At 40.1% G+C, this 26,458-nt stretch overlaps 1 long non-coding RNA gene across 2 annotated transcripts in view; it reads left to right on the top strand.

Moving 5' to 3' along the window:
• The window catches only part of LOC119148186, a 29,246-nt gene extending 13,306 nt beyond the window's left edge, over positions 1 to 15,940 (top strand). The window contains exons 1-3 of one of the 2 annotated variants that reach the window (XR_005104324.1): positions 7,597 to 8,099; positions 8,270 to 8,380; positions 14,208 to 15,940. This is a non-coding gene — a long non-coding RNA (uncharacterized LOC119148186). Of the gene's footprint in view, positions 1 to 7,596; positions 8,100 to 8,269; positions 8,381 to 14,207 lie in introns of those variants that run through there. The other variant, XR_005104325.1, reaches the window with a different exon arrangement.
• Positions 15,941 to 26,458: the final 10,518 nt, after the last annotated feature.

Raw genomic sequence — 26,458 nt, 5'->3', positions numbered from 1 at the left:
ACCAGTTTTCTCTCATTGAAAAATACTTCTTGCATTTATCTTATAACATTACAAGAAAACAAATAGGTGATTTCCTGTAAACTAACATTTTTTTAATCCTAATAAAATTTCTTCTGTAAAAATAACAAAGTATACCCGCCTGGAAATTATTTAAACCTAAAAATGAAACTTTCTGTTTAAATTACTCTCTGGTTGGAACAAAATGTTTCAGTCCCTCTTTCAAGGGCGTTCTCAGAAGCAGACAAACTTTATAGCACAGACAGCAGAATCTGAGTAACTTAGTCACCAAAACCACAAAAGTAAAACCTACAATCCAGTTTTAGCGAACCGTAGTTTTTGACTGTACTCTGTGAATAGCTTTAAGACAATTGTGCCATCCTCTAAAATAATGATTCTATCATAACAAAAATATTTGCATGAAGTAAATGGACATTGAGTAACTGTGGACTTTTGTACTGGTGATTACATTGCATCAAGCCACGTTAAGAACAACGTGGAGAAACTAGGAAAAAAGTGGACCTAAAATGACTTGCACGCTTTTTCCATTCTGCTGCTTATAAAAATATCCATTTGTCTTTTGAAGAAAGACAAAAAGACTTCTACTACCAAAAACCCCCATGAAACCCAACTCCCCCAAACCCCAAATAAACACAGTTCTTCCTGTTCCTAATCTCTCTGGCTGGTATTCCAAGCTTTGTGATTTTTATACTTCTGAAATCATCTAAGAGACTTTTATAGCAGAAAAAAGCAACAATCCACCTCTGGTGGCATAGTTGCAGGTTTTCTGTATTGGGCAGATCCTGAGAGATGTTCTGAACCTACAATGCATTTTCCTGGATCATAACCCTTAGAAGAAAATGAGTATATCTGTCTCTTGAAGAGAGGGGAGAGTAGCATGCTCCAGCACAAAGAAATTTAGGATGCAGTCTCCCCATGTTAAGTTGGAGCCATGTGAATTTGATGTCTTGATTCAGTTTCTGCAGTTTAAAAAAACACTCTTCCATTTCTTTCCAGGGACTGTAACTCCAGGAAATTACTACCTCCAAGTGGCATTTTTTTTTTTTAAATGAAAAAGGCTTGAAATCTCTAACAAAAATCACAATTCACCTGTGAATATGTTTGAATATACAGCTGTCTCTAAAGCTCACTGATTGCACAGATTTGGTGAATATCAAGGCCCTTGGAATATTCACCACGTTGTTTCTTTTAAGAGTGCAGTTCCATGTAAAGTTCAAAAAGAAAAGCCCAGCTTTGTTATAGATGCAGTACTGAATCAAATAATTACGGTGGGCCTTATATTTTTGCTCTTAGAATGCTTTTTTCCTCGCTGTAAACACTAGTGAAGTTACAGGAATCCTTCCACCAAGTGAAAAGCCAGTTTTAAAATATAATCAGGTAACTTAGAAGAGATTTGAGCCATCAAGAGGAATGGACTTCTACTTCTGTATGTTCCCTTGTGTCACCATGGCTAACGGCGCAACGACAGGTTCACCTTTTAACGATCACCTGAACAATGTATTACAGAGCCCCCCCGAGCTCTAGAGCAGCCCTGAGGTTAGGCAAGTGCTGTGATGAAGGTTGTTAAAAATATACATGTTTCTGATGCGTTTACAAGTAGATTCTGAAGTGGCCTGCACTTCTGAGAAGTGCAATTTTTGGAATTATAGTCTTGAAAACGATAAAGGTTTGGTTTAATTTCTGGCCTATGGCTTTCCACAGTAATTTCAATATGTCTTTCATTGATCTGGAGCTTGATTCTCCTTTAATCAAAAAAGAACACAAATCAGGAGAAAGTCTAGGAAAGAGAAGGGGGTAACTGCCTTAGGAAGAGAGTAAGGCCCTCTGAAAGGTCTCTGTTTGATCAATAATTGTGTTTATCTAATTGATCATAAAGTTGAATCTCTCTGAAATTCAGAGTCTGTATGGTTTACATTTTTCAGTGGTGAAATTTATACCACCCCTCAACCTGTCAGGGTTCTAAAACATTGCGCCGAAGGTGTTCTGCAATTTTGCACAGAGGTACAGACTAAATTACAAATTCAAATTATGTATTTCAAACACACCTGGAAAATATTTTAAAAACACAGTGATGACAACAAACAAAAGACTGTGCTCTGGGACATATATAATGATTGCTGTTCCTGTCACAGAAATCTTTGTAAGAGAATTTACTGCATTCTGAAAGAGGTAGTGAAGGAAAGAGTAAGCTTTGAAGATCATCTCTGTGCAGTTTACATGAGATATTCTGCATATCAGGTGGAATACATTTTACAGAGAAGCTGGATTATCTCCAATTTTTTTCTGGGGAAAAGTGTCTCCAGTGAAAAGCTAGCAAAACCAGAATTTTAAAGTGCTGGAATGGCAGTGATGCTTGGGGCTGATTAGCGCACATCCAAAAGGCTGCATCCAGATAGCCTAGAGCTCTTTTTTTAACCACAAAATGTTTTCTGACAAAATATTGAACCCAACTCTTTTATTTAACAGAGGAAGGATAGCTAAGATGATTTTATTTATCTCTTCTATAAAAAGCAGAAAAACCTGCTTTTGCTTAGACCTGTGGAACAGGGGCATGTCAGGACAATAGTTTCACAAAAAAGAAGGCTTAGTGGGGAGTTTCTTTCCTTTTGCTGAGATGTTTTGGTCCTTTAAGAAACACCATTAATCGGCTGGATGTAGTCTGTATGTGTTTTCAAGTCACTGTAAGGCTGCTTACTAAATACCCGTCGCACAGGCTATCGCAGGCCATTGGCCTATAATGGCACTTCCATAAGGCCATTTAATGAGTATTCCTATGGAGTGGTGGTGTTGGGAATGCAACAGCAGAGGTGGGGTTCTGCAGAGCCGGCCAGTCACGGTGATGTCACCGCCTTGTGCTGTTTTGGTCAATTGATGTAAATATCGTCTTATTTTAACAAATCAAGTTCTTCATTTTCCTTAGGCACTTCCGAGACTTGCTCAGCAAATCATTGTGCTATGATCCTGTATAAAAATATGTAAGTATTCATGACTTGTGATAAGATTCTATATTTAGACCTGGAATGATTGTTCTATTCATGTTAGGCTGTATGAACAGTCACTGTATTCATTGGGAAAGATCAAACCCAATAAACTTCTTACATTCTTCATATTTTTGAACAAGGTAGTATTACTGATTGTGTAGTTAATAAAGAGGTTGGAAGCAAGCCAGAAAAATTAAGGACTTACTTTAGTAGAACTATTTCTATATATACACACATGGTATGTGTGCTGGAAAACAAAGAAAGCCTGATTTCCCATGCATTTTGTGTGATGGGAACATCAGCTGGTCATCTCCACTCCCCTTGTTCCTTTAGCTCTGTGTCCTTTGTTTTCAGCCTTATACTGAATGGTACCTCAGCATCCCTCATTTTGGGGCAAAGTAGCTGATTTTTTCCTATGCTTGTGCTGCCTGCTCAGCTGGCTACTGGCTTTTGCAGTAGTAAGAGACCACATCACTAGGCAAACACTAATCTATGTTGCTTTTGACTATTCAGTTGCCAATTTTTACATAATTTTTGAGGACTTGTTTTCTTTGAACCTAATATCCCTCTGGCAATTTTGATTTAAGTCAGACTGTAGGGTCTACATTGCTAGGTCCTCATCATCACACTGTTCACCTACCAGAACCCAGTCTAAATGCAAGGGACAGGACTATCCATCACCAAATGAGAAGTATATTCATCTGCTTTGGGCTGCTACAAATTACTGTAAAAACCTGCTGTACACAATTCAAAAAGCACAAGTACTGCATCTAACAACTGTTTTCACCACCATCACTGACGCGCAAACTGTAGCTTCAGTGTAAATTCACAATTCACAATTCAGCTTTGCTACATATAAATGCATAAGGAAGAGAATAATTCGAGGAGGTCTGCAGTGACGTTATGTTCAAACTGTGTAACCCCGACGGTTATTAATGACGCCGAAGAGAATGTTGAACACCTGACCTCTAGTGGCAGCTATCTCACCGGTAACTGTACAGCCTGCCTCGTGGAAGAAGCGAGGGAGCTGGAAAGGAGCAAAAAATGTGGTTATAAAGTAAGCTGGAATGGTGAAGTGGGGTCTGAACTTTCATCAATTGCTTTTTTAGTTTCTATTTAGTTATCTTTTCTATCAAGATTCCAGTTCAGAATCCAAGCTATTTTTGTTTCTGAAACTTTTATTGAATCCTGAGGGTTCATTTCTGTGTTTGAGATGTGTGTGTGTGGGTATGGTCTTCCAAAAAGAGGTTTTCTAAAAGAAATATAGCAATATTCTAACAGATTTTATATCTTCATATAGGAATTTTTTGGTAAGTTTGTTGCTTTGTTTCCCCTCCATGCACACATGGTTATTCAACAAGCACATTTGGATCCTCATTAGACTTCATTTCTTCTCCTCAACTGACATATAACATTTCCCCAGCAAAAATACATACTTCACTATCAGCACTCTGTACATCAAAGCTTTCATTCCTATTGGGCTAAAAATACAGAAGCTATTCCGTAAACAAAGGTCATAACCTTTCTAATCAAGTGGTTAATCCAAATATTAAATCCCCTCCATGAGAAACAACAGCCTTGTTTTTAACCTCCCGAGGATTATATTTCAAAGTGCTGGTTTACACAAACTTTCGCCTAAGCCAAAGACATTATCTGCATGCTAAGGTTAAACTTACTTTTCATTACAGCTTTGTGAAGCCTTCAGACCACTGATACAGTCTTTTTAACGGGATGGTGGCAAATCTGCAGGAGGTGTGGAGCAATAGCTGTTGCAAAGGTTCGTTGTTTTTTGAGTTGGAGTTAGAATAACTTCCATTTATTTCCTGAGGACAGAATGAAAATGAAATGATGTACTAGTCAAACAATTTTGTACATTAAGAACAAGTTGATACAGCTATATGAAGATATGATTTCTGTAAAACCAGCTGTGATAGCAAATATTTTAGCCCATTTAAATGATCAGATTACTTGGGACATAGTAGGGGTAAATTTGTGTTTTCCTTATGGCTGACAAGCGCTGATTTGAGAAGGGCAGAGACCATGTACTACATTGTTTAATTTTAATGTTTCTCATTAAAAAGCATTAAATTATCATAGTTCTGTTTACACATCCTTTTATGCTTAGGCCATTTATATATTTTCTATTTAATAGAAAAATTTCTGTAATATTTTTTATCTAGAAGCCTCTGAGAATCAGATTTTTCTAGTTCAAAATCTCCTTCCTTATCTTCAAGGTGCTTTGGCATGAGCCCAAGATAACCCAATGGCTTGTCCTACACAAGATGTCAAAGTGAATTAACAAAAAAAAGATGTGAATTTAAAGTGAATATAACTCAAGCATATGTAATTTCTCCATGGACACTCATTTAGGAATCAGCTGGCCATAATTAACTTAATTCACACTCAAAGTGAATTAAACTGAAGTGAACTAATGGCTTATCAAGACGGGAGAGACACTGTACAATAAGCTCAGCGTAAATTCACAATTCATCAGCTACTTTGCTCTGACTTCCCTTGTGGAAATACAGCATGCCCTCAATGTGCCTTTGTATGAGGTAACTTAATTTTTTTAGGGGGGAAAAAAAGCTATATATGGAAGTGTAGGCTGATTGATAGCAGGTGCAGAAGTGATTTTATTTCAGTGGTGCTACGTGTAGAAAGAAGGTCAGCACCTATCATCTGTGCAGTTGAAGTTTCTCTACTGGTGCCCATAATGGCCCTTTCTATGCTATAGGGTCTGTTTTGAACTGGAGAAAGCCAAATAGCATTTTTGGTGTTTCCATAGCAGGGAAACATGCAGCAGATTAGTACCGAGTACTCAGTGTACCAGCAGCTCATACTTTTATTCGCTGTTCAGTAACTTCATCATTTAAGGGTGTATGCCTTAACCATTTCTGAATGAAAACATCCAAAAGCAGCTATATACTTTAAATCACAGTTACCCAGCTTGGTTTAACTTTACTGAGTATTTCAGCATTAATTTTCCCCTAAATGATTTCCCAGATTTCTTTATTTGTTAGATTTAATGGCATTTTCTGTTAGCATAAACAAAGCAATGCAATTAGGAATACAGAGAACTATCCCTTCTTGCAGTACTCTTTAAATTTAATCAGCATCGTCAGGCAGTCTCTGACATTATTATCCAGTTATGAAAACATCCCTAGCCCTATTCATTCAGCCATTTCTGCTCATTTTTCCAGGCACAGAAAGTTTGCACCGTAGCATGCCTTGTCAGGTTTGGAGCCCTTCCAGTACCTGATGAGCATATTAACAGTGCTCCCATTCATAGACGAGAGCCTGCCAGTTCTATCTAATTTTAGTTAAGTTGCTATTTATAGTTAGATCACTGTGTTTTCTCTTGTGAAAGCCTTGCAACTGCTAGGCACGGAGGGAATATATTTTTGTGCTGTTTTAGTTGGCACACAAAGTTCACGGTTGTAACTTACCTAAGTCCAAAATACTCTGCAGTCCTTCCAACGTAACAGCAATACTCCAGCTAATGATTTACACCAAAAATATTGTGGCACCATTGGCTATTTGTCTCTCTGTCCACCCAGATGCTTGCTGTGTTAATAGTATAAGCAACCCAGAAGTCAGATGACAGTAGGAAATCATAGTTTTGCTAAAAATTACTATATGCAGAAAGGTTTCAAGGTCCAACAGATGGAGGAGAGGGGAAGAATGGAGAATTTTAGGTCGGATCTGTCTATGCTGTAACACCTTTAATACAGGTCAATTAGCTGAATTCTTTCTGCCTTGTTTCACTGTGTAAGAAAGAACATATCAATAACAGTAGTAATAATACCTACCTTTTCACCACAGTATTTTTGTGAGAATTTATTCACTAGCTTTGCAAGTAGAGTTAAATGTCAAGAAATGCTATGGGGAAGAGATTCTCTGCTGTAGACCTGGTTGTTACAACAGGCATTTCATTATGGAGCAATACAATGCTTCACTATGTATATATGTACATATGTGTATATCTATATGTGGGCAATTGAGAGACAGTTGAGAGGAAATCAATATTACAGTTCATTTTATCTTGCAGCAAAACAGCATATGAAAGGCAAGCACTTTGAAACTATATTATTTAGAAATTCAGTGTTCATATCATGTATGGTCAAGTGCTGCAAAGTTGTGTAATGATCCTGGGGCAAACACAAGTTGGCCTCTTCCAGTTAAAAAGACACTTCACTACATGTTCCAGTAATTGATAATTCATTCCCAGTTTTGTTGACATGACAGGATGATGGCTGAAAAATTAAATTTATTTTTTGTAAGTTGAAATTGGGGTTTATCTCATCCTGGAATTTCAAAATGAATTCTGACCTCCATAGAGGGAGGTTTGAGTCAGAGTTTCAGTATGGATTGGAGCGTCTTGGCTTCAAAACACCCAAAGTTGATAGCATCTACTCTTGTTTCACCTCTGATATTGGTAATATGTGTCTCCCGCATTTGTAAGTGGTGCTTGCAGGAGTTGTTTAGTGTCTTTCTTATGTCATATCTTGCTTATGTAGAACACATATTGTGGTCATCCCTCATTCTTGCTCCAAAAGCCACAAAGCCTTAAAGGTTGGAACAGATACAACTACGAGTCACAAAAAGTAAAAAAAATAATCTTCTTACTCATCAATCTTAATCGCGTTCTGATTCCTAGATAACACATGCATCACAACAAGAAAGGGGCATTGAACCAGCAGAGATTTTGCTTCAGCTGAAATTCCTATTCAGCCTAGCTGGGATTACACTGAGGCAGAGCTGAACTGGAACTGAAAAGTAGATGAAGAAAGAAATAATGGTGTAATTCTGTGGCTAACGTGGTTCACAGGACAAAAAAAATATTTTTTTCTCTATTAATTTGTAGCTGACTGCTCCACATGACAAAGTCCGTACTCACCAATCCAGAGGTCATGGGCTGGCAGAGGACTGTCATTTGTCTAACTTTAAAAGGCAGAAATGTGTTTTAGCTGCATGGTTCTGTCAGCAAGACCGCACGACTCCCTCCCTCCTCCTCCAGCTGAACACAGATGTTGCAGAAAAATGACTGGTTTAGATGTTACTGAAGATACGAGCTCCAGTGTTGCCTAATGAGAATTACAGGTAAAGCTGTAACGCAGCTTTAAAAGGGCCCTAGATTAACAAATACTTGTATTAGTTGGGGCATAATTTATGGTGGGTGAGGATGGTCCTTGTGTGTAGCTGGCAGTGTAACATTGAGAAACTCTTGCAGCTGCAGGTGTATATGGTTCTTTTTTTTTTTTTTTTCCCAGGGTGTAGAAAGAGAGGTGACGTGGCACACAGAGGTGACAGCATTGGCTGAGGGCCGTGGGTCCAGAGGGTTTTGAATGCTCCTGTCACTGTCAGACCCAAACATCTGCAAGGTGGGTAAAGTGCATACACATGTGCTTGTCCAGCCTGTGGTTGGCATCATACCTATGCCTCACTGAAGTCCTCAAAATCCTAAATGGGACCGAGAGTTAGGCAGCCCTTCTGCCAGGTGCTCACACCACAGGTTTCTCCTGGTGCAGCCTGGTGAACAGCCACCCATCCCCTCGTGCCTCGCCCGGAGCATGGCGGTGGCTCCTCCGGCAGAAACCCATCCCTCCTTGCAGCCTGTGTGCTCTTCTGAAGGCTGATTCCGGGCACATATGTGGCTTTCTCCCCCACTGTAGCCCATTGCAATAGATTACTAACCCTCTTCTGTAATCAGAAATCAAGATTTTTTTTTCTAACAGACTGATTTCCCAGTGCTTTGACTTAGTCACTTCTGAGAACCTCCTCCAAGCATAGCTTCCACCCGGCCAAAAATAACCCACCACAATTTGAGAGACTCATTCTTACTGCACTTACAGTCAAATTTCCCTCCTTGCACCACATCAAGCTCTCGTTTTCTTATCTTGTGTTGCTTTGTTAACAAGCAAATTTATTACACTGTCCTTGTTTGCATCTGTGTTTTACATGTCTTTGCAGCCCTCCCAGAAAAAGCTGACATGTTATTGCTGATTCCATAAATTGTACTTTCTTTCAATTTTTCTTGAAACCCATGGAGACGTTATCCCATTTTTTCATTGTTATATTCAGGCCTAATGTGATTTCTCTTCATAAATGCCCCTAATGAAACCTAATACCTGTTGCTCTACACCCTGTAAGAAAGAGTAAAAAGATTTGTATGTGGTGACCAGCCACAGAAGCTTCTCTTGCCACTACCTGGTGGGTTGGGGCTGGGTTTTGCAAGCATGGGAATGCAATGTCTCCATCCTTCTTGGATTTTATCTGGCGTCGGTACTCCTACTCATCCCAGGCATTTAGAGCACTGATGAGTTTAATTACAATGAATTTATGGAACAATTTTGAAATAATCACGCACTATAAAATTGGTGACTTTTTCATACACCTGCAGTACTCAGACTGCTGGTGAGTTCTCCTTTATGGAGAAGATCTGGCTGATAGTGAGGCAGGGACTGTAACTTCAGGGAAAGTTTTTACCTATGTGCTGAATAAGACATTCTCCTCCACAGCTAATATTTTCCTTTTCTAGTTATCTGGAAGTAAAGCAACTGCTTCCATCCTTCCTATCCTCACCCCAGCTCTGTATGTTTTAGGCCTATTCTAGTTTATTGTTCCCAAACCAAGAGAGCAGAAGAGTTCTACAGTCTTGGCTGATGCTGTGTCCCTAGAAAACTTTTTATAGTTTTCTATTATTTTATAGTAATATAATAAAATTATATTTTATTTTTATAAATATACAGAATATAAATGTATAAATACAAATAAATAATAATAGTAATAATAAATACTATTATTTTATAGTAATAAGCTTTCGCTCAGTCTTATGACACTCATTTTTGGGTCTGTAAATTCTAGTATCTGTATCCAAAGTAAAAGAAAATGCGAAATATTGGAAGGACCCATGGCTCCACATCAAGGAATCTTGACAGCTTTTAATTTCTTGACAATATTCTAATTTCCCTTTGCAAGTTCTTTGCTGCTGCAGTTTATCTCTGCTGGTATGAGCCAAAGCAGTTCAGTGTTTTTGATCTTCCATACTTGGGACATTTTCTGTTCAGTGGCAGCCAGCTGGCTGGATGCTTTCTCTATCCACCTTGTCTTTCTGAACGGCCAGCATTGCAGCTGGGCTTCCTAATTTGCCCAGCACTGTGTAGCTGCCCCAAAGGTTCTATGTCACACATAAACTCATCTTGGGAAGCAACCAGCTATTACCTTAGATATTTTTAGAAAACATCCAGCTCTTACTTTTATTGTTTTAGTCTTTTTGATTTTTGTTAGACTGTCAGAGTTTATTCTCTTTAGCCCCAGCTGTTAATCAGCTTTCCAAAATCTTGCATGTTATTTCCATGGGGAAGAATAACTGATAAAGATACAACCTGTGCTTATTTTATATATATATATATATGTAATCCCATGTATTTACAAAGAATGTACTCAGAATGCTGTTTTCCCCAAAACACTTCTCTGCTTGCATTTCTGCTTCTGGTTTTCTATTGGACACACTCAACTCCATCAAAACAAGGACCTGGCTCCCACATCTGCTTTCAGAGTCAGGAGGTCTATTTTTGAGGCTCCAGCTTACAACCTACCCCAGTACTGCCATGCTGATTTGCAGCTATCATGGTAGCATCTACTACTTCAGCTCTCAATAAACAAAATGGATGAAAGGAGCTGTGATATCTACAATTTTGGTGAGGTTTGTGGCTTCCGAAGGATCAAAGACACACTAGTGTAGGAGCTACCCAGCCTCAAGCATAGCAATTTATTATCACTCTAAAATATGATGCACACTGCCAGTATGCAAATGACCACAGAGATTTAAAAGGTATGACAAAAATTAACCATAATGCTTACAAGTTATTCAGTATCATGCTACCACACAGAGCATTGCTAAACATCCCAAAATCAAGGTGGCCAGTTCAGCAGGCTATGTTCTGGATGTGTTATTTAGAAATCAGGAATTTTTGTTCTCCCTGTACAGCACTTCTCATTCCAGTCTGCACATAAAGTTCACCTAACAGGCACGCTGAATGTCACTCCACAGCCCCTTACCTGTTGGTGTTGAAGCCTGTCTTTTCCATCTTGCCCACTCTCTCTTCATGAAAACACATTGTCTTTTTAGACAAGAACATCACTTCTGTAACATTTTTCCCAACCAAACTCATTATGCATTTTTTCCGTGAGCATCTAACTGCAGCTTTTAAGATTTCATGCTGTGTAATTCATTTGTGAATAAACTCTTCCCCTGAAAAGTTAAAATTAAAGCAAGCAGCTTACTGCTTACATCAAAGCCAATACAAATAGGTCTCCATCGGGGACTGAAGGAAGCAGTTCTGCAACTCAGATTTTTGGGGGAAAGGAACACAAAGTTGAAACAGAAATATTTAGAAGTGCCAAAAGGGAAAGCAACTCTTCTTTCAAAGAGCAGTTTTATATTAAGTCAGTAATACTTGCTGCAAAAGCTTTGAAGCTTTGTATAAGAGCACTATTGTACATGGAAAACAGGGTAAATAAGTACAAAGGGAGGAAGGAAGATGTTAAGACAGATTTATATTGGGGGTTTGTAAGCCATAACTAAAGTTCCAGTGCTTTTCTTTATAATTTCTACTGCTTCTTTACAGATTTTATTAAATAAGATTTCCTACTATTTTAGGTGTCTCAGTTTCTGTCTTTTGCCAGGAGCTTCATGTGCATTTCCCAGAATCTCAGATATCTGAGTCTAGCAGCTGAAGCTCTAACCTAGATTCCCAATGTTTCGAAGTCAAAGTCCAAAAATCCAAAGTTTTGTATTTCTGATGCCATCTATAGATATAATACTTCCACTCCCTGCTGTGACCATTGAAGCCCCAGTCTGATCTTTCTCCAGCCTCTCTTCAGATCCATTTTATTTTGACTTAATGTGTTAACATTAATCCAGTATTTCATTTTTAATCCTTGCCATCTTTAATACACACACTGACAGTTTAAGAAGTGTTGAAACATCTCTCTCAGCAGCTTCTGTGTGTCTCTCCCAGTCCTCTCTGCCCGTTCCCCTGTACGTACTTCAATCTTCAGTGGACATTTACACCTACAAGTCTCTTTTCCCCTGACTCTTTTTTCCATGACTCCCTCTTGCACATTAGGAACTTAAAAGCTTCAACAGCTGCTAAATATTGAATTGCAGGAGATCTTCTGGCTCTCGCTTGGCTTGCAGAATCTCACACACTTGAGAGTTCAGACATTTTTTGAGACACTCTCAGTTTGAAGACCAATTCAAATAAAGTTATTTTAAGATAACGTACACTCTGTTCACTAGATGATGGCCTGTTGAGCTGCAAAAATTTTTATTTTGAAAAACTCACATCAGACTGACCAGGTTCAGCTTCAGACTCCCTTCCAGCATCAGATTTCTATTTCCTGACTAAGCCAACTTCTTCCACTACAGGTTCATTTTGCCATCCTCCCAGCTCAATTAATTATTTTTCCAACCTGATCATGTTGCACATACACAATCTCAGTTGCGTTTTTGTCACCTGTTGAGTCACTCCCTACATCGTCCCTTCCTCCTGCACATACGTAATCTCAGTTGCGTTTCTGTCACCTGTTGAGTCACTCCCTACATCGCCCCTTTTTCCTGCTTCTGATTTTCCACTTTCAGGATTCCTTCCTCCCTTAGGAGAAAATGGACAAGTATCATCATTTTGGCTCTCAACCTTATCTTGGCTTACAGTACTTTAAGCCACTAAATATCTGAGTTAGCATCAGGCTGGACACATTTCAGGGCATTAATTACAAATACCAGATCCACATTAATCCAGGGCATATTAATTACAAACACAAACAAGTACATATCCAGATGTTATTCTGCTCTTCAGGAACTCCTGATATGTAGTTAGTCTATGTTAGATAATGCAAACTTAAAAATAAACAAGGACTTTAGTACATTTACTCTATCATTCAATCAGAAGGAATGTAAGAAGAGACAGTAGAATTTTCTCCCAAAATTTTCCATTAAATTTTGTATTTTATAGCATATTGCTATGCTTTGAATATTGGAATTTCTTATTATATGATTTGAACTCATTTCCCTCTGCTTCACTCTCCATGTCATCCTGCTCCTGGTAGGACAACTGCCATGAATAAGATGAAACAGGCAAAATAAGTAAGATGAAAAAGACAGAATATGCTTTTAGGCCTATGTTTTGATGAAATAACTGCTATTCAGGTCTTTTTTGTTTTGCTTTGGTTTGTGGTTGTTTGTTTGTTTTTTTATGTCTCATCTTTCTATTAGTACCTTGCAACAGGAGTGGGTTAATCTACGGTTCTGAAATTCTTGGTACAGAAAGAAATTAGTTCTGTATTTCCAAGCTGAGTTTTAGATGTTTTAAGATGAAATCTTTTTTTCTTTTATTCCACACATTTGGAATTTCAGTATTCTATATGAAAAGAAATCTGAAGCACAGGTAAATATAAATCTTTTAACTGTAGACTGTATCTTTGTTTGCTTTTATTTGTGTGATCACTACTGCAGTAAACAGAGCTTCAGTTAATGAACAGATATCCTAGTGGTTTTGTTTTGTGGTGGTTTTTTTTGTTTGTTTTCAAAGACTCACCTTAATACAAAATGCTGTTGTCTCTTTTGATTTGACAATAGCTGATTAGGATATCTTTAATTCAATAATCTTCTGGAAATCTTCCAACACATGAATGCAAGATTTATCTTTATTGATCTAGCTGGGCACACACTGGCAACAGATACATTACTGTGTTTTCTCAAGAATGCAAGAAAAGTTTTGGCTATGAAGATTCCATAGTTCACTCTCATTTAGCAATGCATCAATGGAGTGCACAACAGCCAAAACACCATATGGTTTTTTTTTTTTCACAGTAAATCAACAAAGACTACTATAAATAAAATGAGATGAACAGATTAATTTTTGCTCCAAGAAATAAGGCGTTGTGATTTGGTCTTCAATATACATGACCTCTAACTTTTGAGAGCTAGTTAGAACTGTGTATTTCATTTTTTTGTCAGAAGCTGTCTTGCCTTTTGAGTATTGGTTTAATATATTTTATGCCACAACTCATTAATGTCACATATACTTTACATAGGTTTATTTTCTGAGGAAAAAGTATTTTTATTTTCTGAGAAAGCAAACCCAACTAAGCCTTGTATTATTCCCAAGTCCCATAACAGTCATGATTCTCCTCCTTTTCCAGGTTCAGAAAAATCAGCATCAAAATATTGTTGGTCCAAAGTCACGCAAACTGCCAGTGTCTGCATGAATGTGCTAATTAGGCAGGCCAATGTATACGTAACTCCACCCAGCACTTGTGAGGCTACACCTGGAATTTAATGTCTACTTTTGGCCTCCCAGCTGAAGACACTGAAAGACACTGAAAGATGCTGAAAGACTGAAGAGGGTCCATTGGAGGGCCACCAAGTTTAGAGGACTAGAAAAGCTGGCATATGAAGAAAGGCTAAAGGAAATGGCTTTCCTCAGCCTAGAGAAGAAAAGGTTCAGGACGGATCTAGTTAGTGTCTTTAACATCCAAAGAATGTAGTTGTAGAGAAGATGGAGATACTCTTTTCAAAAAGTAGGCCATGGGCACAAGTTGCTTTAGGGGAAATGCCTTCTGGATATAAGAAAAAATGAATTCTTCAGCCAGAGAACTATTAAGCATTGCAGTAGGCTTCCCAGAGAAGTGGTGGGACATTTCTTGATGGAAATATTCAAGACTTTGCTTGATAATGCCCTGGATAACCTAATCTAAGGTGCTGCTTTCAATCACAGTTTGGACCACATGATCTCCAGAGGTACCATCTAACCCAGACTTCCCTGTGAATCAACTACAGGGCTTACAGTGTCATCTCCAGCAAACACCCACAGTGCACGGGGGTACAGGGGGAGAAGGACTGAGCTCAGCATTAAGTGTGTAGTGCTAGGGTAGACTTAGGACACAAATCAACAAGAAACTGCATTTCACTAAATGTTTATAAAACAGCTTGTCAAACATTGCTAACATGAGCAGAGCTTGTCTGGCGCTAAAGCATCAGTGCGACATCTCCTCGAAGTGGCCAAGGTTACTTAAAGCCAAAATATAATCTTTTGCACTAGTGCTGTCATACCCATTAAGTGCCAAATTTAGTTCCTCCTAAAAGTTCAGTGATGCCTGGCTATTTACAGCACAGGAAAATGTTGCCGAGGCTCTTAAATTAGGCAAATAACAACTGATACACTAGGCATGTAAAGCAATGGGAGATCAATGCATTGAGTTAACAGAAAGTTTTTATGTAGCATGTGCACAGGCACTTGCTGGATACTATCAGTTGAAAGGCTTCTTAAGTGAAATTGAAGTCTAAATCATCCAGTGTCTCCAGGAAGAGGCCTATATATATTTCAGATGCGAGAGTGAGAGATTGCATCAGCAGATTTATATATATCAATTTGCTTTTAATTAAACTTTTTGCTTGGCTCTGGAGTCTGCGGCATTTATTGCAGCTAGGGAATTGTGGTTTACTACAGCCCCTTGTTGAGATTAAGCATGCTATAGAGCCAGAAGAGTGTTTACAGGCCCTCGTTATTGATTCATGGGTATGTTCTGCTTGTAGCTATGAAGTAGAAAACTAAAGCTATATTTAGGATTTTTGGGGGTTTTCCACATATAGAATCTGGATTTAGATTTGCCACCAAAAGAAGAATGACTGTTTTCAGAGTTTAGAGCTGATCAGTAATTTCTGTTATTTCTTTTTCAGCAGTGTGGTCTATATTTGAGTTTTTGGTTGCACAGGAAAAAAGAGGCTGTGTTCACCTGTAACCATTAAGCGTGAAGTGACAAGTGTAAAAGGTTCAGTTCCCTCAGCTACCGTTTGAGAGTCATTCAGCATCTGACAGCTGTTACAACATATCCTAGCCATGCTAAATAAAAACTTCAGGGTTTGTGCCCTTAAACTTGCAGTAAGTCTTGGTATATAGGCATACAGTATTATCCCTGTCCTACAGATAAAGACACCATGTGTCCCTTTCTATGATGGTGCAGCATTTTGACCTTTCTTTATTTAAATATGCATAACACAGCCCAGCAAGAAGTGCAATATAGTTTAAGCTATGACTTTATACTTTCATTCTATTGTAAATAGAGTTATATGTCCCACTGGAATGGTCATAATTGAGCACACAAATCAAGTGCGAGGGCAAGAGACTCCTGACAGGAGGAACAGAATCTGAGGAACATCTTCATGACTCCTGCATAAGCCAAATTCATTATATGATAAAAGTAGTGAAACGTAATGCAAAAATTACTAACTAGCAAACTAATTACCCCTAGCAAAGTCTGCTATCAACTCAAGACTGCTTTCAGTTGGGTGTCTATCCCTGGCTAAAGTGGGGGATCCACACAAATACAGGAGCTTTGATTTATCTTAAATAATAAATTTAGATAAATAAATTTATCTTGATTTGTTTATCTCCACAATGGTCTTTTCAAGTCAAGTCACTACTGCAAAGCAAGCACATTAAAGAGAAAACCTTCTAAATGAAAGCAAGTTTAGTATTGTGGCAGCTTCTGGCCAAAACTGTTTCAAGCCAGTGCTCCTAGCACAAGAAAAGCCTTTCACAACTTTTAAAATTAAGTAAAAAAGTCCCTTCATAAAATTAGACTCTGTTCTTCCAAGGATATCCATCCATAGGTGAGTCAGGAGTGCTAACATCTGCTGTGGTCACCCACATATGCTTCTCACTCTTACTGCTCTGTGAGCTGCCAAAGGGCACCGTGGTACACTCAACAGAAAAGATCTCCACTGGTTAACCACAGCAGCTTGGGAAACAGCATCTCTTTTTGATCATTTTGAATCTGCCACTCCCTAGGTCTCTTACTGCATGAGGCAGGACACAGTTGTTCCCTGCTCACCTTTCTGATGAGGTAAGTCATCAAAACAACATTAAAAAAAAAAAAAAAAAGGAGGTAGCATGTTCATATTGTATGAGGTCTTGCCATATGTCATTATGTCACGTTATCAGTGATACAGCTTATTCAAAATATACAAGAACTGATTGATTTAGATGTTACACTTAAACATGTGCTGTAGTGTTAATGTTTCCAAAAGACACTGGTTTTGATGTCATGATAAACAGCATATGCAGTGAGAACATAAGTATGAGATATTCAGTAATCAGTTGAAAAACAGCTGGGGAACACGAGGATCCCAAGGCCAGTGGGAGGGCATGCAGCTCCCCTTCTGGCAAAGCTACATCACTCACCCTTCTTTGGATGCCATTCTGGAGGAAACCACGTATCTCAGGAGAAGACCCACAGCTGCAGCCTTCTAGGGCAAAGCCCCAGGCTTTGAGGAACTACACCTGAGGAAGAAACGGCTGCAGTGGTGGGTAACCGAGCAGTGTAACAAACCTCCTGCAAATCTTTTCCAATAACTGGTTTATTTGTCTTTAAAGATACCCTGTGTTGAAAAATAAAGAGGTGCTGCTAACTTTATAAACTTGAGTCACCTCTGGACTCAGGTAAAAAAATTCATCTGCAGAGGACCCCAGGGTCCATCGGTCCTGATGTCTGTCTTACATCTCAAGAGAATCCAAATGTCCAAAGAAAAGGTGCTTCAGATGTGGACCAGTGGCCTGCAAGATTACCAAGGAGCATATAGGGCGCAGCCCGTTTTTACTTCCCTTGCTTCAGTGTGACCAGCACTAAGCAGCTGGAGAATTGGAGAGTATGTTGCTCTGGAAGCTTAGAAACACAGGTGGACTATTATTTGGACTGTTGGGTGCTTTAAAAAAACCAAACAAACCATCAAAAAAAAACCTCCACCAAAAGACACGTCATGGGAGCCTTGCTATAGCCCTAAGCTGTAATGAGAAGGGAGACAAATTTCTTTCCTCAGATAGAGAAATAACGATAATAAATCTGAGTGAAAGAGAGCACACCAGAGCTTGTCTTATTAATGAAGGGACCGATATTGTAGCTGGAGGGGACTATGGCACTCACCTAGGAGGGAAAAAGCTCCTGTTCCTGGCTTATGTTTCAAGACCAGGGCCTCAGCAGAAGGTGTTGGCTCAGGAGTAATTTGTTGGCTGTAATTACAGCTTTCCTGCCTCTTGCCAGCTGTTTTGCTTTGCATCTTGATGTAGAATGCTTAATGCAGGCTGTGGTCCCACAGGTGAGTGTGGCTCTGCCCTTGTGCTCCTCTCATCCCGCGTGTGCTGCAAGGTGTCATGTTATCCCTCTGCAAGGCAAGGGCACTGTCTGTATTTTTCCTCTGCACTACAGTGTTGCAATAATTGATGAATATATGTAAAAAATGTTATAAAGCAGAATTACTTACAGTATTACTTTCCTCACCACACCATCAAATCAAAGAAATCTGGCATCGCTTTTGCTCCACTTCTCCATGAAAGACAACCACAAGTTATTCTCCCTCAGCACCGAAGGCTGAGGAGCTCTGCAGGACACCACTGACCTAGAAAAACATAAGTTGTTGCCACAGTAAGAGATGGCATGAGATAGAAAACTTGTTCAGATGAATGTGAGATTCTTACCTACCCTGGTGCTATGTGTCTTTCTGGCACTCTGTGTCTAAAACTCATTTAATTCACCAATGGTATTTTGGGATTTCCTATGTGTGCTAAGTCGTAATAAAAGACATCCGCTAGTGGCGAAGCGCCTCGGTAGATTAGACTCCTCCCAGCCACTGGTCAGGGCTGCCTGAGACGGCCGAAATCCACTTGAGATTGAAAAGGTGCGAGCAGTAAATAAAAGGAAATCCTGGATCACCGTACAGTGTTCTGCTCCCACACTTTGACCTCCTTTGGTCTCTTCTATATTTTGTTAAGATCGTATTTCTTTACATGCTGCGGGGCTTAAAAGCCGTCATAAATCTGTGGCATGCAGTAAGAATAACAGAGAAGGCACCATGTAATACAAGGGGCTATAACTCCATCCCAGGCACTTGGGGGGAGTCGTAAATCAGTGCGGCTGAGCTTCAGCCGGGAGAAGCGGGGGCTGAAGCTGGAAAGGTGGCAGCAGCCTGGCCCCTGCCTCCCACACAGCAGCTGTGGGACCCTGGCCTCCCTTGGGCTGGGGCGAGTCCCTCTGCCTCCGCGGTTCCTAACCGGCATGGGGGGCACAGTCCCTCCTTCCCGTGATGCAGCAGTGGGCTCGCCCCTGCCCCTCAGGCAGAGCTGCACCCCAAACCCTGCGCCCTGTGCCAGCAAGTATCCCCGCAGGCTGCCCCAGCCCCTCCTGGGCTCCTGGTCCTTTCCCTCCCTCAGCCAGCGTTCGGTAATAAAAATCTGAAATTAAGGTAGAAATTTTAGGTATCACATGAGTAACACATACTCTGTGTTTCTGACAACTGAAAGCATTGTCTGCAATTAACCCAGAGCACAAAAAAAACCCCACAAAAAAACAAAAAACAAGTTCCTAGGCTTGTCCAGGCTTTACCATTGATAAAAATGCTTTAGATATTTTTGAGGAAAAACCGCACCTTACTACTTTTGGGGGAGATAACCTGCTGAATGCAACAACATGCGTCTCAGGTTTGTGCACTGGCAGGTTGGAGCAAAGCCCAGACGCTGCTCACGTCGTGTAGGCTGAGGTGTTTACCTCCGCTTGGCATCATCTGTAAAAATGAAGTCACCACGTGTTTTGACTTACGTATGGTCAAACCACGTCTTGACTTTCAGCTGCAGACGCTGAGCGTGGGTCAAGCAGCTGTAGGCAGGAATACGCCATCATCAGCCGAGGGAGCTTTCCTTTCCTTTTGTAGCTGTTCTAGCTTTATGTGAGCAATGACCATTTCTTACTGTGTGTTCGTGTTCTTACCCAAACTACTGTAGAGGTAGATCCTCCCTTAGAAGTCTGGGAATAGCTTGAGCTATGGACATACAACATATACTGTATAATACAAACTCTTTTTCTTTGCTCTAGTGTGAAAAATCTTCTTTCACGTGTCGAAACTTTCTGAAGGAAATTTCCCTAATTCTCCTTTTGCTCAAATTTTATTAGAATTTGGGAATGACCGCTTCTTGTTTTTTTTCTGTCAGCTACTGCAATATGATGGATGTCTGAAATGTAATGTATTTATAAGGGGTTTTTTTTGCTAGTTAAAACTTCTTCAGCTTTGGAAAAGCCATCAAACTACAAATGAAAACAAAATGGAAACTAATTTGTCCATTCAGACTTCCAAACTCAGGCCCACAGTTTTGATAAGATTGCGAAATAAAAGGTAAGTCAGTCGTTAAATCCTGGGCCATCAATCATTTTGTTTTACCCATGGTAAACAGCAAAAAAGGAGGGGGTTAAAGAAAATATAACCAAAGTTTTGGACATGTTGAAACTTTAGAGGAAGAAAATGTTTTTATATTGTAAGCATGCATATCACATGCCTAAACTCAGCGAAGCTCACTGGAATGAGCCAGCATGCCAAGCTTAAATAAAAATAGGACCTATGGGATTCCCCACCTGATTTTCAAATAGTCACTGCTGCAACACTATTTGTCAAGCTTGCAGGGTAGCTTTTTAACAGATGTAAGAGAGGCAGTACCAAATTCAGGTTAACTCCAGAGAGGAGAGTGTGTATTTCCACATGGGAATAATCTGCTCAGGAAGGACTGTAAAGACCAAGATTAGGTTGGAACCTCCCAGACCTTTGAGTGCTGCAAACTATGTTTTACTCTTAACATTCCACAGACAGTGAGATGTTTTCTTCACCGAAAGCGAGATGTTTGAAAGACCTGTCTTGTCATGTAAGGGAAGAATTAAGCTGCAATTTTCCACAAAAGTTAAATGCCAATTTACCTTATCAGGAATTACTTTATTTTCAGTTTAGATGTTCACATTGAGAAACATGTAAGAAAGGTGTTTTTATTTGTGTTCTAAGTGTATCAAGTGTTTCTTGCTCTCTTCCAAGTGTTAATTAAAAACATATACTAATATGTAAACTGCTGCACACTTCCAGCTGATTGAGAGAACTTTTTAACACACATGCCTTTGTTTGCATTATAAAGTCTCACTTGGGCTCCTCAAGGATGGAAATATCATTGTTTACATTTGCATATGCAAGTTGGAGAGGGAAAATTTCAAGTAAGAGCCCCGGGCCCTGGCTGGAATACAAACATAAGCCACATCAGGGAACTTGGTTACAACTTGGTTGTCTCTTAACCTGGTTACTCATATGGTTTTGATTTGTGCTGGAGTCTAGGCATGAACTGTATTCCACAACCAGACAAAAGCCTTTATACCATCAAATGCTTAGCACGACTGGTAATCATTACTGTTAATTGTGAAACAATTAAAAGTGCCAAAGTGACTTAGGAACACAGATCTATTTGAAAATCAGTGAATATTTTGGCCTAGGTTTTTTGATTTCATTGTATTCCTCTGTTAAGCAGTGCTGGCACTGATTTCTTTTTTGGTGAGATCTCGGCATCCAAGTCACTGCATCCCAGATCCTCCTAGACATCTTCAAAGGCTCCCATCTCCCATAGCTTTTGTAATGGAAGCTTTAATACCTGGATACCTTCATGGATGGTTTTGAGCCACATGGATCAGAGCCATCCCAATACATCTTTCACATGTTTAACATGTCGTTCAAGTTTGGTGTGCTGCTTTTACAACTGGTTTAAGTTTTACCTTTTTCCCACTGATTCCACTTCTGCCATCTGCACTGCAGCAACAAAGATGTCTGCAGCTCAGCTGCTCACAGCTCTCCCAGTTCTGCAAAGCCCACGGTGCTGGAGGCTTTTCAGCAGGAACCCAGATTTGCTTCTCTGATGTTGCCTTGGTGAGATGCACAAGAACAACCCAGGCAGACATGACCGTGCACATCAGCATCACTGCAGGCAGGTATATCTATAAGCCTAGAATAAAGGAGCCCGGTTGTATTACAGCCCAAACCTGAACACAGCTTTGGGTTCAAGCACTCTGGGATACAGCCGAAGTTGTATTTAATCAGGGCTGGGCTACAGGCTGTGCTCGAAGGCTCTGGAGCACATCCTGGGTGGTCCTGGGGGAAATCCCTCTCTGCCAAGAAGAGGCATGTCCATCTTGATGTCAGTGCAACTGTACCAAAGGTCTGGCTGGGCTGGGGGCTCCAAGATAAGGGATATGAACAGACATAAGCTGATCTTTCATGTACTTAAATGGCCTTTATCAGTGTGAGCTACATCCTTCCCTCCAAGTTGCACCTGTGTAAAATCAACAGCACCAGCAAGATTTCCTGGGTTCAGACAGATAGGCTGTTGCCTTCCTAGAGCTAACATCCTTGTGAAGTCTCTGAAACTCAAGAGCAAATTGTTTAGATTTTTTCCTGGTCAATTTTTGTAAAGTTGGCACCCTTCTTTTTGCTTCAAAAACCTTCCAAACTTTAACAGCAAGTGGGGCACAGTTTGGTGCATCCTGTTACTGGCTGGCCCCCATATGCGTCTAGGTGGGCTTCAGCTCTCGCCCTTCCATTAAGTGTATTAATTAGTGTAGCAACTCAGACCAACACAGAGCTACATGGGAGAAGCTCAGCAGAGCAAACACATCTCACACAGAGGGAGAGTTGAAGATGCAAACACTTTGTGGTGTCCAACTCTTGTAGCACTTTGACGTCACTCTGCTCCGCCTGCAGTGATGCAGCATCCGTGGGGAGCTGCTTCCCGCACTCCCACCATGCCAAAGCACTTGGTGGACTCCCAGCTGGACTGCTGCTGCCCACCTGCCTGCGTCTGGTGGAAAAGTCCGTTCAGTGCAAGAGGCAGCTTCTTCCTGCTTGGATGATTATTTGTTGGTATTCCTGGGGATTTTTTGCTAAGCGTATGTAGTTTTAACTGTGGAGTCCTGCTCAAATTCCAGTTTGTATAACCTCTGCTTTTACCAGTCCCTTTCTATACCCTCCCTTGCCACCTTCAATTTGCTGTTGCACTTCACGACAGAAATGACTATTTCATCAGTAATCCAGACAACCATTATTCCCCTAACCAGTGCACATTCATATTGTGAGAACCGCATGGCATTAGAAAAAAAAATCCTTGCAAGCCCCAGCAGGTTTTAGCTACACCATCTCTAGGTAACTGCTGTGTGCAGTCACATTCAGGGTAATTAGCAAAAGACTCAGACCTCCAATTCTCTGAATGGTCCATGTTGTTTTACCACAGATGACTTCTGCTAACATTGTGCTTTGTACTCATTTGTGTCCCAGTATGAGCACAGTCCTGGGACCAGGCCCTGCGTGGGGAGCCTTTCCAGGCACAAGGGAAGGCAGGCATTTTTTGCCTCCCCATGAGCACCAGGCTCTCTCTCTGCAACTGCAAGTGCCCCTCCTGTCGAGCAATACGCAGTGTGTCATGTTGAATCTGTACCAGCATGGACTGGCATGCCAGCTACAATCTTACTGCATTTTCGGATTCTCTCCCAGTAAAAAATCCCCCTTTATATTTTCCCTCTCAGCAGAGTGCCCAGGAACTACTTCTGCATTCAAGGTCTTTGCCCTCTAAAAGCAGCCATGGAGGAAGAGCCCCAGCAGCTGGCACTTTATGATACCTACACACATGCAATGCTGGATTGTCACAGGTGGGGCTAGTAGCACAGCCTGTTATTAGGATTGTCTAAAACCACTGACCTTTGCTTTAGTGTTTTGCCAAATTAAGTAAAAATTTTCATGCTGGGAATCTGGTTTTAGAGAATGTGGAGGTTTGCTGGCATTAAAAAAAACAACAAAAACATAACAGCTTTGAACAGGGGCATGGAAGAAGAGGTATAAAGAGGTATAGTGCTTCATGCATCCATGCAGCAGAGATCCAAAATTCAGCAACAGTGGCTTTCATGTCAGGGATCTGCCTGATGTCTTTTTTGTACCTTGTTTCAAAGCACCACGTACTTTCTCCAGAGCACAGAAGGGAAATTAGCGACTGAAACCCTGGCCTCACAAAATCCCACGCCCACCAATTTTCATCTGGTCTGTTACAAGCAAACATACAGGCTTTGCTCCAGCAAGATGTATTAAGCTTCTGCTCATCGATTAATACTGCTGTCACACTAAAAGAAAAAGGTGTGTGCTTAAGCAGACACAGATTATGAAAGTGTATGTGATGGTATATACTTATCGTGTTATGCATACTCACAATTATGCTTTTTCCCCCCAACACCTAATGTGTGCAACACAACAGCACGTGACCCCACGAAGAAGCAATGCTGACCTGGGTTTTAAAAACAGCTTGTTTTTCATCATGATTCCAGCAGCCCAAGCTACTGCTTACATTCTGATACAAACATCTTCAGGATACAGTTCTGGAAAATACTTGGTACCACCGAGTCGTGCTTTAAAGTTTCTACTGGAGTTCCCATTAGCTGTAATGACACCTACTGCTAAGGACAGACCTGATCAACTGCAGGTTTGCACACTGCTGAATATAGGCACATGTTTTTACATTTACTGTAAATCCTAGCGAAGAGAATGCTATGTTTTTTTTGGCCCTTTTGTTTTAATGGGATTGCCAGAATGACTAGAATCTGAAAACGCACAGCTCATTACCAAGACAAAATGCTGACCCAGGCAGAGCCAAAAGATTCTAAAATGACTTCAGAGACGAGATCTAACAGGCTGTTGTAGAATGCAGAGAGTGCTTTCCCTCTGTTCACCCTTCCCTCCCATCCAGAACATTTGCTATGTATATACTGAATGTAAGACCAAGCTAGAAATTTCCAGCCAATTTTGTATCCTGGAGAGGAGCAGGATGTTTTAAGCTACACACAATGCAATCACTACTCACACTCATGTAAGATGTTTACACTGCAGCTGTGAGTCTGCATTTTCAGCAGAAGAAAGAGAGTTCAGAATCTGCAATGCATGTCCCGCAGCCCTCGAACATGGCCAGCATGGTAAGTATCCTTGCAGCAGTTTTAAATTAAGTGATCCTCTTTAAACAGCAAGAAGAAAAGAGAAGATTAAAACCAGCCACAGTGTTGCCTATTCTCCTGTTTTTCAGACACACAGCAATTTTTCCTCTTGTACCAACTGCCTTTATGCCTCTCTATGAGCACAAGTCAAGTAACATTGCTAACCTTTCATCAAAGGTATTAATAAAAGGCCCTGTTTTGAGGTGTTGAATGACCTCAAATACCATCTGCGTCCAGATACTTGTGGTATTTTTGGACCACAGAAGCAATAAAATACCCAGTTCTGCTGTCAAATGTAACATCAGTTTTTTCATTTGCTCTCACCGTGGATGTCACAGCTTGCCTAACTACAGATCTGAAGGTAGTGCTTTTTAGGTGAGCAAGGCTTTCTTTTGTGTAGCATGTGAGACAGGGATAGAGGATTACAACTAACAAATTTTCACTCCAGTCTACAGTAACAAGATGCTGTATAATCAAAATATATACAGATGGTTATACATAACATCTGATGCCTCTGGTCTTAAGGTAACCTTAAGGTTTACAGGATTCCTATTTCTGGTGCATTTTGCATGTGGGAGAATGATTTCTAGGTCTACAACCAAAACCAACACCTTGTTGCTGTGTTGTTCCCTTTCTTCCACAGGTTTTTGGTGTAAGAGTCTATAGTTTGTATTCTCAAAATGTCTTTAATTGACCTAATATTTCTGTCCATGGTCTTCCAGATGCAGTTTGCGCCTTTTAAATTGCAAAGAATTCTCTTTTGGGGGCATTTAAATGTCATGAAATGAGACTGAGGGACCAAATCAATGTCTGGTTTTGTTTTTAAAAATCTGGTCCTTGATTTTCATTGTTACAGCTTTTTATTTGTAACACAAAGCTGACCTGCTGAAGAACCTTGTGTGACTTAATCTGGTATTATTTGTAAAACACTGGAAGATTCCTGAGGGCGAGGTAAGGTTGAACTAAACCTGTGCATTGCTAGTAAAATTTGTTGCACTCAGACTTAGATGTCAAGGAAATAAGGACATCTTGACTGCAAGTTCACAGCATTTTTTGAATCATTTCCCATGATAACTTCATTCCACTCTAAAGAACCAGAAATGAAACAGATCCAAGAGCAGACAAACTTTGAAATAAGCAAAACTTCTTTAATTCAAATTTTCATGATAAAGACTTAAAAAAAGATAATTATTTTTGAGGCAATTATTAAAAAAAATGTGACACTAAATGAGAGCTATTGGGGACAGGGTAACAATTACATCTAGACTTACTTTGCTGGTCTCAGAAGTATATTTTAGCTCTTGTTTTTCTGTGAATTAAGACACTGATGTCGTTATGCTGCTTATCAGGGAAGGCAGTAGGTTGTATAGTTATCTCCTGATTGGGGCAAAATCACTACCCTGAAACCACACAACCTACTACCTCATCCTGTTAAAGCATCAAGCGCATCTTCTGAAGGAAACTAACACTTCACCATTTGCAAGTAAGATTCCCTTAGCACTTTCTGGTCCACACATTCCTTAGCCTTAAAAAGACCATAATTATGTCCTGTTGACCCTTCCTCACAGTTCTACCTG

Source organism: Falco rusticolus, chromosome 5 (assembly GCF_015220075.1).
Source record: "Falco rusticolus isolate bFalRus1 chromosome 5, bFalRus1.pri, whole genome shotgun sequence".
Taxonomy (NCBI): Eukaryota; Metazoa; Chordata; class Aves; order Falconiformes; family Falconidae; genus Falco; species Falco rusticolus.
The sequence above is the reverse complement of the archived record's forward strand: the minus strand, read 5'-3'. Positions and strand labels throughout refer to the sequence as shown.